This window comes from Trichechus manatus, unplaced genomic scaffold, assembly GCF_000243295.1.
Source record: "Trichechus manatus latirostris isolate Lorelei unplaced genomic scaffold, TriManLat1.0 scaffold00216, whole genome shotgun sequence".
Taxonomy (NCBI): domain Eukaryota; kingdom Metazoa; phylum Chordata; class Mammalia; order Sirenia; family Trichechidae; genus Trichechus; species Trichechus manatus.
This window is the reverse complement of record NW_004444152.1, coordinates 2,598,587-2,611,384: the sequence shown is the minus strand read 5'-3', so window position 1 is coordinate 2,611,384 and position 12,798 is coordinate 2,598,587.

Sequence of the window (12,798 nt, the reverse complement as noted above, 5' to 3'; positions counted from 1 at the left end):
TCACTGTGCTTTCACAAAATACCAAACATTCCCTTGACTAAATGAGTGACGGCTACTTCTTTACCAATTACAGCTTTATTTTTGTCTAGTCTGTCCTCACTATAGTACCATTTACTGAGATACTCAGTCTTAGAATTGCTGCTGCTATCTGACAGCATCCAATCTAGACAAACCCAGCTTCCTTAAACCTTCCCCTAAATCACAGAAAAAAAACCCCACTAAAGCCCAAATTCCATGATAGTTCTACTGATGTCTTAACCTTGTAACACTTCATGGTTCCCCATGGTGTGTGTACTCTCTTCCTGCAACATGTATTAAGCCCAACTTTTTCAAATACACGTGTTCCTGGGTGAACAAAAAAATACTTGGCGTGCTACCTGATGAGTAGTAGGTTTGCTGTTCTAAATGAAGCTGTAACGAACATCCATCTGTGTTTATCTGGGACAGACACTGTTGGCTGGTCAGCCAGCTTCCAGTTATAAAGCCCTTCTTTCTTACTTGCCTCCACAACACAGAAGAGCTAAATTGCATTTTCCCAACTTCCTTGCGGCCAGGGGTGTCCATGGATAGAACTGGCCAGCGAGATATAAAGCAATATCTACTGGGAGTTTTAAAGAAACTTTAATTTTCCTCACAAAGAAAGATATTTCTAAAGAGTAAAGCTGTATATTTTGTGTGGTATCCCAGTTTAATTTGCCAGCTATTTCCTCATGATTATATTTTACATTATGTATTTTTGGCAGGAATTTAATGGGAATGATACTGTCCTTCTTAAGGCATCATTATCAGGATGTACTAGATGTCAGTGTTTACAATTACTGGTGCTGTTACATATGAACAGTTGATTAAGCCTCCAGGATTCTCCACTGTAAAGTCCCTTTCAATCAGTTTTGTGGGGAGATACTTTCAGAGTATGTTAGTAGTAGATTCTCCATCAAATTTTCACCTATTTACCTTAATATTTATTGATATTTCTAGCCTAAATTAATTTTTACTATTATGGATATAAAATTGGTGGTTTTCCAACTTATTCCATGTCTATTGGTTGGCATTCTACTATAACAAATGGCTTTCCACATCTCTTATCTGTTTATATCAGTATGGATTTATGAATTCTTATTTAAGGGATTCACACGTACTATTAATATTATTCACATAACACACAAATTGCTTTAGATCTGGCTAGTGAAATCCTGTTCAAGGAATCTTCTCTGTCGCTCTGACTTGTGTTCATCATGCTTTGAGCTCTTTGAATACTTAATTTCTAATACTATATGGTTCAGGCTCATTGCGTACTTGCCCTACTCCAGCCCTCATATCAGCTATTCCTTCCAGAAGCCCTGATTTCAATGAATGAAGAATGTAGTTAGTGCCAAGAACCAGGCGCTAGATGTGATCATTGCTACTGGGCTGTCATTGATGTAGACCCTCTTAGCTATCAAAGCTACCAAATATATGCATACATATGTTTATCTATACACCCACAACCACCTACACATACATACACCCACACATATATCTGTAGTTCTACGGCTTTCATACTGATACACTCAAATGCAATCCAGCATACATCTTTCTATGTTTGTAACTAACTCCATTATCCAACATATTTGTTGATTTGTTAAATCATAAAATACACATAGAGCAGTTTCAGAATTACTAACCCATACCACTGTGACATCACGCTTGGTAAGGTAGAGGGTCAGTGAAAAAAAGGAAGACCCTCAACGAGACGGATTGACACAGTGGCTGCGACAATGGGCTCAAGCATAACAATGATTGTGAGGATGGTGCAGGACATGGCAGTGTTTAACTCTGTTGTACACAGGGTCACTGTAAGTCGTAACCAACTCAGCAGCACATAACAACAACCACTGTGAAAAACTCAACGAACTAAAATTCAATATTTGGTCTTTTTGTTTTTAGACTGAGGATATATAGTCAATATACTGAGTTCAAAATCCTTAAATTTGTTCTTGCTTCCCCCTTTAGGATGGTTATTTTATTCATTTGAAATACAGATACACTAATGTGCAACTTTGATTTTAACTTGTTTTATCCTCATAATTGATTTTATATTATTGAGTATGTAGATTATTCACGTTTCCAATATGAAAACTATACAAAAAGTTACACTCTGAAACATGCCACTCTGTCTACCGCTTCCACTCCTTTCTCACTCCTACAGCACTTCCTTCCTGTTTAACCTAATTTGTACACAATCAAATTAACTATCTTCTGGTTTATTATTCCCATAGTTCTATCTTCAGAAAACAATCAGATGTAATTATTTTCTTTTCCCTTTTTCTTATACAACATGTAGCATGCTTTTGACAGTGCTTTTTTCACTTAATATACCCTGAAAATCACTCCATATAAGTACATTCTCTCTTCTTCTTAGGCACCATCAAGTTGGTTCCAAATCATAGTGACCCTATGCACAACAGAACAAAACACTGCCTGGTCCAGCACCATCCTCACAATCATTGTTATGCTTGAGCCCACTGTTGTAGCCACTGTGTCAATCCAACTAGTGGAGGATCTTCCTCTCTTTTGCTGACCCTCTACTTTACCAAGCAAGATGTCTTTCTCCAGGTACTGATTCCTCCCGATAACATGTCCAATGTATGTAGTCTCGCCATGCTTGCTTCTAAGGAGCATTCTGGCTGTACTTCTTCCAAGATAGATTTGTTCGTTCTTTTGACAGTCCATGGCATATTCAATATTCTTAACCAACACCACAATTCAAAGGTGTCAATTCTTCTTCTGTCTTCCTTATTCATTGTCCAGCTTTCAAATGCATATGAGGCGATTGAAAACACCATGGCTGGGGTCAGGAGCACCTTGGTCTTCACCCCTTAAGGAGCAAGGGAGAATGAAGAAAACTAAAGATACAAGAGAAAGATTAGTCCAAAGGAGTAATGGACCACAACTACCACAGACTCTATCAGACTGAGTCCAGTACAACTAAATGGTGCCTGGCTACCACCACTGACTGCTCTGACAGGGATCACAATAGAGGATCCTGGACAGAGCTGGAGAAAAATGTAGAACAAAATTTTAACTCACAAAAAAAGACCAGACTTACTGGCCTGACAGAGACTGGAGAAACCCCGAGTGTCTGGCCCCCCGACACCCTTTTAGCTCAGTAATGAAGTCCCCTGTGAGGTTCACCATTCAGCCAACGATTAGACAAGCCCATAAAACAAAACAAGACTAAAGGGACACACCAACCCAGGGGCAAGGACTAGAAGGCAGAAGGGGACAGGAAAGCTGGTAACAGGGAACCCAAGGTTGAGAAGGGAGAGTGTCGACAGGTCGTAGGGTTGTTAACCAGTGTCATAAAACAGTATGGGTACTGTTTAATGAGAAGCTAGTTTGTTCTGTAAACCTTCATCTAAAGTACAATAAAAAATAAATTGTGGGAAAAAAACATTAAAAACCCTAAGGAGCACAGTTCTAGTCTGACACAAATGAGGTCGCTATGAGTTGGAATAGACTCCACGGCAGCTGGTTTTCTTGACTGCCCCAAATAGTTCATTGTTGTTGTTGTTGTTAGGTGCCATTGAGTCAATTCTGATTCATAGTGACCCTATGTACGACAGAACGAAACACTGCCTGGTCCTGCACCATCCTCACAATCGTTGCTATGTTTGAGCCCATTGTTGCAGCCACTGTGTCAGTCCATCCCACTGAGAGTCTTCATCTTTTTCGTTGACCCTCTACCAAGCATGATGTCCTTCTCCAGGGAATGGTCCCTCCTGATAACATGTTCAAAGTACATGAGACGATGTCTTGCCATCCTTGCTCCTAAGGAACATTCTTGCTGTACTTCTTCCAAGACAGATTTGTTCTTCTAGCAGTCTATGGAATATTAAATATTCTTCGCCAACACCGTAATTCAAAGCATCAGTTCTTCTTAGGTCTTCCTTATTGTCTAGTATTCCTATGCATATGAACTGATTGAAAATACCACAGCTTAGTTCAGGTGCACCTAAGTCCTCAAAGTGACTTCTTTGCTTTTTAACACTTTAAGGAGGTCTTTTGCAGCAGATTTGCCCAATGCAATACATTGTTTGATTTCTTGACTGCTGCTTCCATGGGCGTTGATTGTGGATACAAGTAAAATGAAATCCTTGACAACTTCAATCTTTTCTCCGTTTATCATGATATTGCTTATTGGTCCAGTTGTGAGGATTTTTGTTTTATGTTTAGGTGTAATCCATACTGAAGGCTGTAGTCTTTTCATCTTCATCAGTAAGTGCTTCAAGTCCTCTTCACTTTCAGCAATTAGGATTGTGTCATCTGCATAACACAGGTTGTTAATGAGTCTTCCTCCAATCCTGATGCCCCACTGTTCTTCATATAGTCCACCTTCTTGGACTATTTGCTCAGCATACAGATTGAATAAGTATCGTGAAAGGATACAACCCAGACACCAACCTATTCTGACTTTAAACTACGCAGTATCTCCTTTCCCTGTTCCAACGACTGTCTCTTGATCTATGTACAGGTTCTGAATGAGCACAAAAAAGTGTTCTGGAATTCTCATTCTTTGAAATGTTATCCATAATTTTTTATGAACCACACAGTTGAATGCCTTTGCACAGTCAAAAAAACACAGGTAAGTATCTTTCTGGTATTCTCTGCTTTCAGCCAGGATCCATCTGACATTAGAAATGACAACCTGGTTTCACCTCCTTTTCTGAATTTAGCCTGAATTTCTGGCAGTTCCCTGTCAATGTACTGCTCCAACTGCTTTGGAATGATCTTCAGCAAAATTTTTCTCTTGTGTGATATTAATGATATTGTTCGATAATTTCTGCATTTGCAGTTGGAACACCTTTCTTTGGAATAGGCAGGAATATGGATCTCTTCCATTCAGTTGGCCAGGTGCTGTCTTCCAAATTTCTTAGCATTTAGTGAGCATTTTCAGTGCTGCATCTGTTTGTTGAAACATTTCAACTGGTATTCCGTGAATTCCTGAAGCCTTATTTTTTGCCAATGCCTTCTGTGCAGCTTGGACCTCTTCCTTCAGTACCATCAGTTCCTGATCAGATGCTACCTCCTGAAATGGTTGAATGTTGACCAATTCTTTTTGGTATAGTGACGTTGGGTATTCCTTCCATCTTCTTTTGATGCTTCCTGGGTCATTAAATATTTTCCCTGTAGAAACTTCCAATATTCCAACTTGAGGCTTGAATTTTTTCCTTACTTATTTCAGCTTGAGAAATGCCGAGCTTGCTCCTCCCTTTTGGTTTTGTAACTCTAGGCCTTTGTACATGTAATTATAATACTTTGTCCTCTCAAGCTCCCCATTCAGATCTTCTGTTCAGCTGTTTTACTTCGTCTTTTGTTCCTTTCACTTTAGCTACTCGACGTTCAAGAGTAATTACATAGTCTCTTCTGACATCCATTTTGGTCTCTTCTTTCTTTCCTGACTTTTTGAATGACTTCTTGCTCTCTTCATGTCTGATGTCCTTGATGTGATTTCACAACTCGTCTGATCTTCAATCATTAGTGTTCAACCTGTCAAATCTATTCTTGAGATGGTCTCTAAATTTAGGTGGGACATACTCAAGGTCATACTTTGGCTCTCATGGACTTGTTTTAATTTTCTTCAGCTTCAACTTGAACTTACATATGAGCAGTTGATGATCTGTTCTGCAGTCAGCCCCTGGCCTTGTTCTGACTGATGATATTGAGCTTTTCCATTGTCTCTTTCCACAGATGTAGTTGATTTGATTCCTGTGTATTCCGTCTGGCAAGGTCCACATGTATAGTAGCCCTTTATGTTGTTGAAAAAAAGGTATTTGCAATGAAGAAGTCATTGGTCTTAAAAAATTCTATCATGCATCTCTGGCATCGTTTCTATCACCAAAGCCATATTTTCCAACTAGCAATCCTTCTTGTTTCCAACTTTCACATATCATAAAGATAAGTTCATAAAATTGGGTGTGCAGAATTTCAAATGTTATATATGTAAATACCATTGTTGCATATTTTCAAATTTCCCTCCATATTAGTAATATCAATTTGCATTCCACCTGGCAATGAGAGTAACTTTTTGCCCAAATTGTCCAACATAATGTGACATTAAGCTTTTTAAGTTTTCTCAGTCTCATGGTAAGATATGGTACCTTAATGTAGTTTTAATTTGCATTTCTTTTGAGTGATGTGGAACATATTTTCAAGGGTCACAATTATGTTTTGGGTGAATTGCCCCTCCAATTTTGTTGGCCCTTTGCTATTAGTTTGCTTTTCCCACTCAAAATCTGAGTTTATATATATATGTGTGTGTGTATATATATATATAATATACGCCATTCCTCTTTTTGACAATGAATGCAACGTCATACCTCTTCAATTTGTCATTCCTGGCATAGTAGACCATATGATTATCTGATTCAAAGTGGCCAATAGCAGTTCATTTCAGCTCACTATTGCCTAGGATATCAATGTTTATGCGTTCCATTTCATTTTTGACATCGTTCAATTTTCCTAGTTTGTACTTTGTACGTTCCACTTTCCAATCATGGATATTTGCAGCTGTTTCTTCTCATTTTGAGTCATGCCACATCAGCAAATGAAGGTCTTGATAGCTTGACTCCATCCACGTCATTAAGATCAACTACTTTGAGGAGGGAGCTCTTCCCCAGTAGTGTTTTGAGTGTCTTCCAACCTGAAGGGCTCATTTTCTGGCACTGTATCAGATGAATGGAGCCCTGGTGGTGCAGTGGTTAAGACCTTGGCTACTAACCAAATTGCTGGCAGTTTGAATCCACCAGCCTCTCCTTGGAAACCCAGTGGGGGCAGTTCTAAACTGTCCTATAGGGTCACTATGTGTCAGAAATGACTTGCTGGCAACGAGTATATCAATGTTCAGCTGATATTCTTAAGGTTTTCACTGGCCAATTTTTTCAGAAGCAGACTGCCAGGTTCTTCTTCCTAGTCTGTCTTAGTTTGGAAGCTCAGCTTAAACCTGTTCACCAAGGGTGACTCTGCTGGTATTGGAAATACCTGTGGCAATGCTTCCAGTATCACAGCAACATGCAAGCCACCACAGTATGACAAACTGACATACGCGTGGTGAAGTATAATGGTAATAAACGGTAGATTTCTTAATGTAGTTTTAATGTGGATTTGAGTGATGTGGAACATATTTTCAAGGGTCATGATTACATTTTTTGTGAATTATCACTTCAAATTTCTTGCTAACTTTTATATTGGAATTTGCTTTTCCCTCTTCATTTTCTATATTTTTAAATATATATATTAGTAACATAAGTCCTTTATCTATTAAACGAATCAAGTACACAACTGGTTTGCTTTATCTGTTAAATAAGTTGCAAACAACTCATCAAGTTTTATACTTTGATTTTGTTTCCATTATTGCTGGGGGAAGGGAGGTCTAGCAAAAAGAATTCAATGCAGTGTTTTTTTCCTAAATGTTTTTATTAAGGTAAAACTCACATATAAAATTAACCACTGTAACTGTACAATTCAGTGGCATTTAATACATTCACAATGTTGTGAAACCACCACCTCTTAAACTCCAAAACATCTTCATCCCTTCAAAAGAAAACCCTGCATCGATTAAGCAGTCACATGCCATTTTCCTCTTCCTGTTTCTCCTGGTTACCACCAAATTTCTTTGTCCTATGGATTTACCAGTTATGGATAGTGCATATAAATGGAATCATGTATGACCTTGTTTCTGGCTTCTTAATTTAGCATGTTTTCAATGTTTATCCACATTGTATCATGCATCAGCATTCCATGTCTATTTATGACTGAATATTAGACTGTGTGTATATACCACGTTTTGTTGAACCATTCATCCACGGCAGGATATTTGGGTTTTTTCCACCTTTTACCTATTGTTCATAGTGCTGCCATGAAAATTCATGTACACGTATTTCTTTGTTTTCAATTCTATGGGTATACACCTAGGAGTGAAATTACTGGGTCATATGGTAATTTTTATGCTTAACTTTTTGAGAAAGTGTTGAATTGTTTGTCTCCCAAACTGAATTCTGTCTCCCAAAATATGTGTTGAAATCCTAACCCCTCTTCCTGTGGATGTAATGTAACGACCTTCTATAATGCAATCTAATTTAACGTAAGTAATCAATCAGGTGAGGTCAAAGCAGTTTAGGGTGGATCTTAAACCTAACCACTTCTGAGTTATATAAAGAGCAGCACGGACACAGAAATACTCAGACCAAGGGGAAGAAAGGCACTAGCTGACAAAGGCGGAAGGTAGAGGTATTTACAAACCTAGGAACTCTAAAGACTGCCTGCTACTAGAAGCTGAAATAGACAAAGAACGACCTGCCTCTAGAGCCATAGCCAGAATTTGAAATTCTGGCCTCCTGAACTGTGATAAAATACATTCCTGTTCTTTAAAGCCATCCACTTGTGGAGCTGACACCCTGACTTTGGACTTTTAGCCTACTTTACTGTGAGGAAATAAATTTCTCTTTGTTAAAGCCATCCACTTGTAGTATTTCTGTTATAGCAGCACTGGATGACTAAGACAAGCCTCTACTCGCAAGACTGTTGTGAGATGGAAAGCTCTTAGAATACTGACAGGGTTTCTTATTTCTTTGGAATAGAAGACATCTGGTATAGAAATGCAGATGATATTCTGTTGTATGAAAATACGTTATTTCTAGCAAAGAAACATCATAAGATACCTGACTTGATGATTACTCTGTCCTGTGAAGTAAACTCATAACCTCTGAAAAACCTGTAACTCTGCTTCACTGTCTTCCTTATAATTTGTTGTCTTAGCAATAATATTTAAATTACCATTTACATGTATTTCCTAAAAGTTATTAAAATGGGTGAATTTTCTTTGTTAAGCAAGAAGGGCCTTAGAAAAACCATTTTACCCACATCCAAACCAAAAACCTGTTGCAGTCGAGTCAATTTCAACTCATAGCAACCCTACAGGGCAGAGTAGAACTGTCCCATAGAGTTTCCAAGGAGCGTCTGGTAGATTTGAACTGCTGACCTTTTGGTTAGCATCCGAGTTCTTAACCACTACACCACCAGGGTAGGAAATGCATAAAATTGAACTCTAGACCTGGGGGGAAATAGTTATAAAGTACTTCATTGAAACAACAGAACAAATTTAATTATGAACTGGGCATTATATAACAGTTTGTTTTCTAATAACTTCCTAACAGATAAAAGTATTAACTAATGTTATCTAGAATAAACTAACTAGTATGTTATGCTAAAAACCTAAAACAAGCCCCTTCTAACTGCCTCATACCAAGACATCCTATGATTTCCTGGTGTGTTGGGCTTCCTTGCTGTACCAAGTTAAAGTAATCTGTCTGTGATTACAGGTATATTCCTGATAGTACCTGGCTGATGAGTGTCAACAAAGCTAACAGGCAAAATGTAAACAGCTGGTGATTCTGGGTAACGAGTATATGTGAATTGCTCGATACTCTTTTTGCAACTTTTCTAAAGATTTGAAATAATATTAAAAACATTAAGACTAAAAAAATCAGGATATAATCACAGTAATGAAAATAGTAATGATATTATAATACTTATTACGATTATACTATATGTTCATTAGACTATTCTTTTTTGACGCAGTTTGGAAATTTCCATATTAAAAAAGGGGAAAACATTATAGAAGGTATGACACCAACTTTGTAAAACACGTACAAATAAATAAATATCCAAAATATACAAAAAACCACTAAAAAAAAAACAAGTTAAAACCTTAATAGTGTCTATCTTCACATCCTGGAGTAAAGGGTAATAAAAATTTTTTCACAGTATATTTCTGCATTCTCAACAATGATACTGTTCTCTAAGAATACAGAATACTACATTAGTGACTTGAGTCCATTCAGTTCCCTATGACTCAAGAATACATTGAGATTATAAAGTCAAGATTTAAACTCAGATTGCCTAGGTTCAAAATCCAGCTTTATACCTCCTACCAGCTCGTGACAAGGGCAAATAATTTATGCTTTCTGTGTCTCCTCCTCTTTATAATAGGAAAAATAGCAACACCACTTCACACAGCCACAGTGTGGCTAAATATATTAATTTGTATAAAGCCCTGTGTAAGAGCACTCTAAAACTGAAGAGCTTAACAAAACGAAAATGGCTGACACAGGTCTGAATCGGACTCCATTTTGTCCTAGGCCCCGTCACTGCTTTTTAGAGTACATGACCCATAACCACAGTCTTGATCAAGATAACCTGTTCTGCAACATTCTGAGGTGGGCTACCCAGAATGTTGTAGAAAACAGAAGGAATCAGCTCCAGAAAGCAGGAAACTGTGACTAAGTTTTAGCACCCTAGCCAATTGAAATTCTTAAGAAATGAGTATTATGAGACTGTGCTGAACGTCAACCAATCAAATGTACCCCATATTCTTCCCAATGCTATACAAAATACTGCAAAACTGCATATGAAAGACTGCACTATGCTCCCTCTTCAAAATGTCATTTTGAACTTTTCTTTTGTTGCTTCTCAATTTGCAAATCTCTGAATCTGAATAAAAGTCTTTTTTTTTTTTTTTTTTTAACAGAAAATCTGTTTTGTTAACAATTACTTGGTGTCAGAAGAGCCCTGATGGCACAGTTGTTAAGCATTCAGCTGCTAACCAAATGATCGGCAGTTTGAATCCACCAGCTGCTCCTTGGAAACCCTCTGGGGCAGTTCTACTCTGTTCTATAGGGTGGCTGAGTCAGAATTGACTCGACAGAAATGGGTTTTGGGTTTTTGGTGTCAGAAACGGGACAGAAGCAACCAGCCTATGGCCTCGAAACCCTTGTCCAACATGGGTGAAGGATCCCCCAGAACCCTTTAGACTCTCCATCTTGGCGAGGCACCTTGGCAGCCATTGGGTGAGTCCCCTTGGATCTCCAGCTCCGCAGCTCAGTTCAGTTTTATTCCGATTTTGGTTGCTGTCTCTGTCTTTTGTGTGGTCATGGGTTCTGCCAAGTCGTAGCATACAGATTTCCCCACTGGACCTCCTGCATGTTTCATGTCCAAGACATGGGCCTCGGTCATGTTTGTATTTAGAACTCTGGCATGACCAAAGACAGTCTGTCTGACCAGTGGCTACTTTTGGGTTTGACTGAATTGGCAAAATTGGTATACCTGAGATCTAAACTAGAAAACTATAGAACCAAACAAAAAGTTTTTGGTGCTTATTTTGATTAGTATTGAGAAGCTCCTAAACTTGTAAATGATTCAAAATTGGCTTCTATACAAGACTCAGTATCTAAATTAACCAAGATTAACAAGTCTCTTAACAAGGAAAAACACAAGCCAGTGCACAAGTCCACTCTTTCTGACCCCTCAGCTCCTCCTCTATCTTTGTACTTCTTCTTTGGACAATCAGTAAGGAATCCTGAAAAATTCAGGCATTTGAATCATGGTGTTAACGAAGAATACTGAATATACCACGGACTGCCAGAACCAACAAATCTGTCTTGGAAGTACAGCCAGAATGCTCCTTAGAAGCAAGGATGGCAAGACTTCAACTTACATACTTTGAACATGTTATCAGAAGGGACCAGTCCTTGGATAAGGACATCATGTTTGGTAAAACAGAGCCCCAGTGAAAAAGCAGAAGACCCTCAACGAGATGGATTGACACAGTGGCTGCAGCAAAGAGCTGAATCAAACATAGCAAAGACTGTGAGGATAGTGCAGGACTGGGCAGTGTTTCATTCTGCTGTACACAGGCTTGTTATGAGTAGGAACTGACTCGATGGCACCTAACAACAACAGCTCTCTCTGTATCCCTGAAAGGATCCTGGTCTGCTGAAATGCTGTTTGCAAATGATGATCTTCCTCTTGACCCTAAACCTCCTCCACTGTATCAGAAGTCCTTTAAGTTCAAACCAGTTGAATGGTGAGAGAACAAACCCCCTGTAATTACTTTCTCTCCCTGATCTAAACCTGAATTTAGAGCAATAGCTAAAGAGTTTCCAAAATCCAGGATGCTCCAAATTTAAAGAGGAATTCCAGATTTTAATTGAGGCTTAACCTGGTCTAGCTCACCTGTGTCAGTCAATCCATGTCAGTTCTATCAGGAAAGGCACAAAATACACCTCTTATATCGCATAGTGCCTGTGACAATGGATAAAGATATCTCTACTTTAGAAAGAGAGCCCATTGTTATCCTCTGTGTACCCAAACTTATGAGCTCCTTCCTCAACAGATGTGGGAAGAATACACAGTACACTACCAGAGGTCAAACTGACCCACCGAAACCACTTCCGAAGATTTCTCAATATTCTCAATACCTTCTAAGACAGGAGGCAATTCAAGGGTTAACCACTGTAGTTGAGGAATTAATCAATAAAGGACTAATAATACCTTGCATTATCCCATGAAATACCCCAATACTTCCAGTTAAGAAACTAATGGAAAGAGTAGATTTCTTCAAGACCTTAGGGCCATCAAATCGTCTGGCAATTCCCCAATTTCTGGTAGTTCCAAACCCTCATTTTTGTTGTCCTAAATACCTGCCGAGGCTAATGTTCTTACTGTAGTCGACCTACATAGTGGTTTTTTAGTATCCCAGTCCGCCCTGATAGTCAATATTGACTTGCCTTCACCAGGGACGGACACCAATATACCTGGCCCATTACGCCTCCAGGCTTTACTGAATCTCCCAGCTGTTTCTCCCAAGCCTTAAAAGCTAATCTAGGGGATCTAATGTTTCAAAATAAGTCTATCCTCATTCAATATGTTGGTGATTTGCTACTTTGTTCCAGAAATCCCTCAGACTGTGAAGAAATTCTA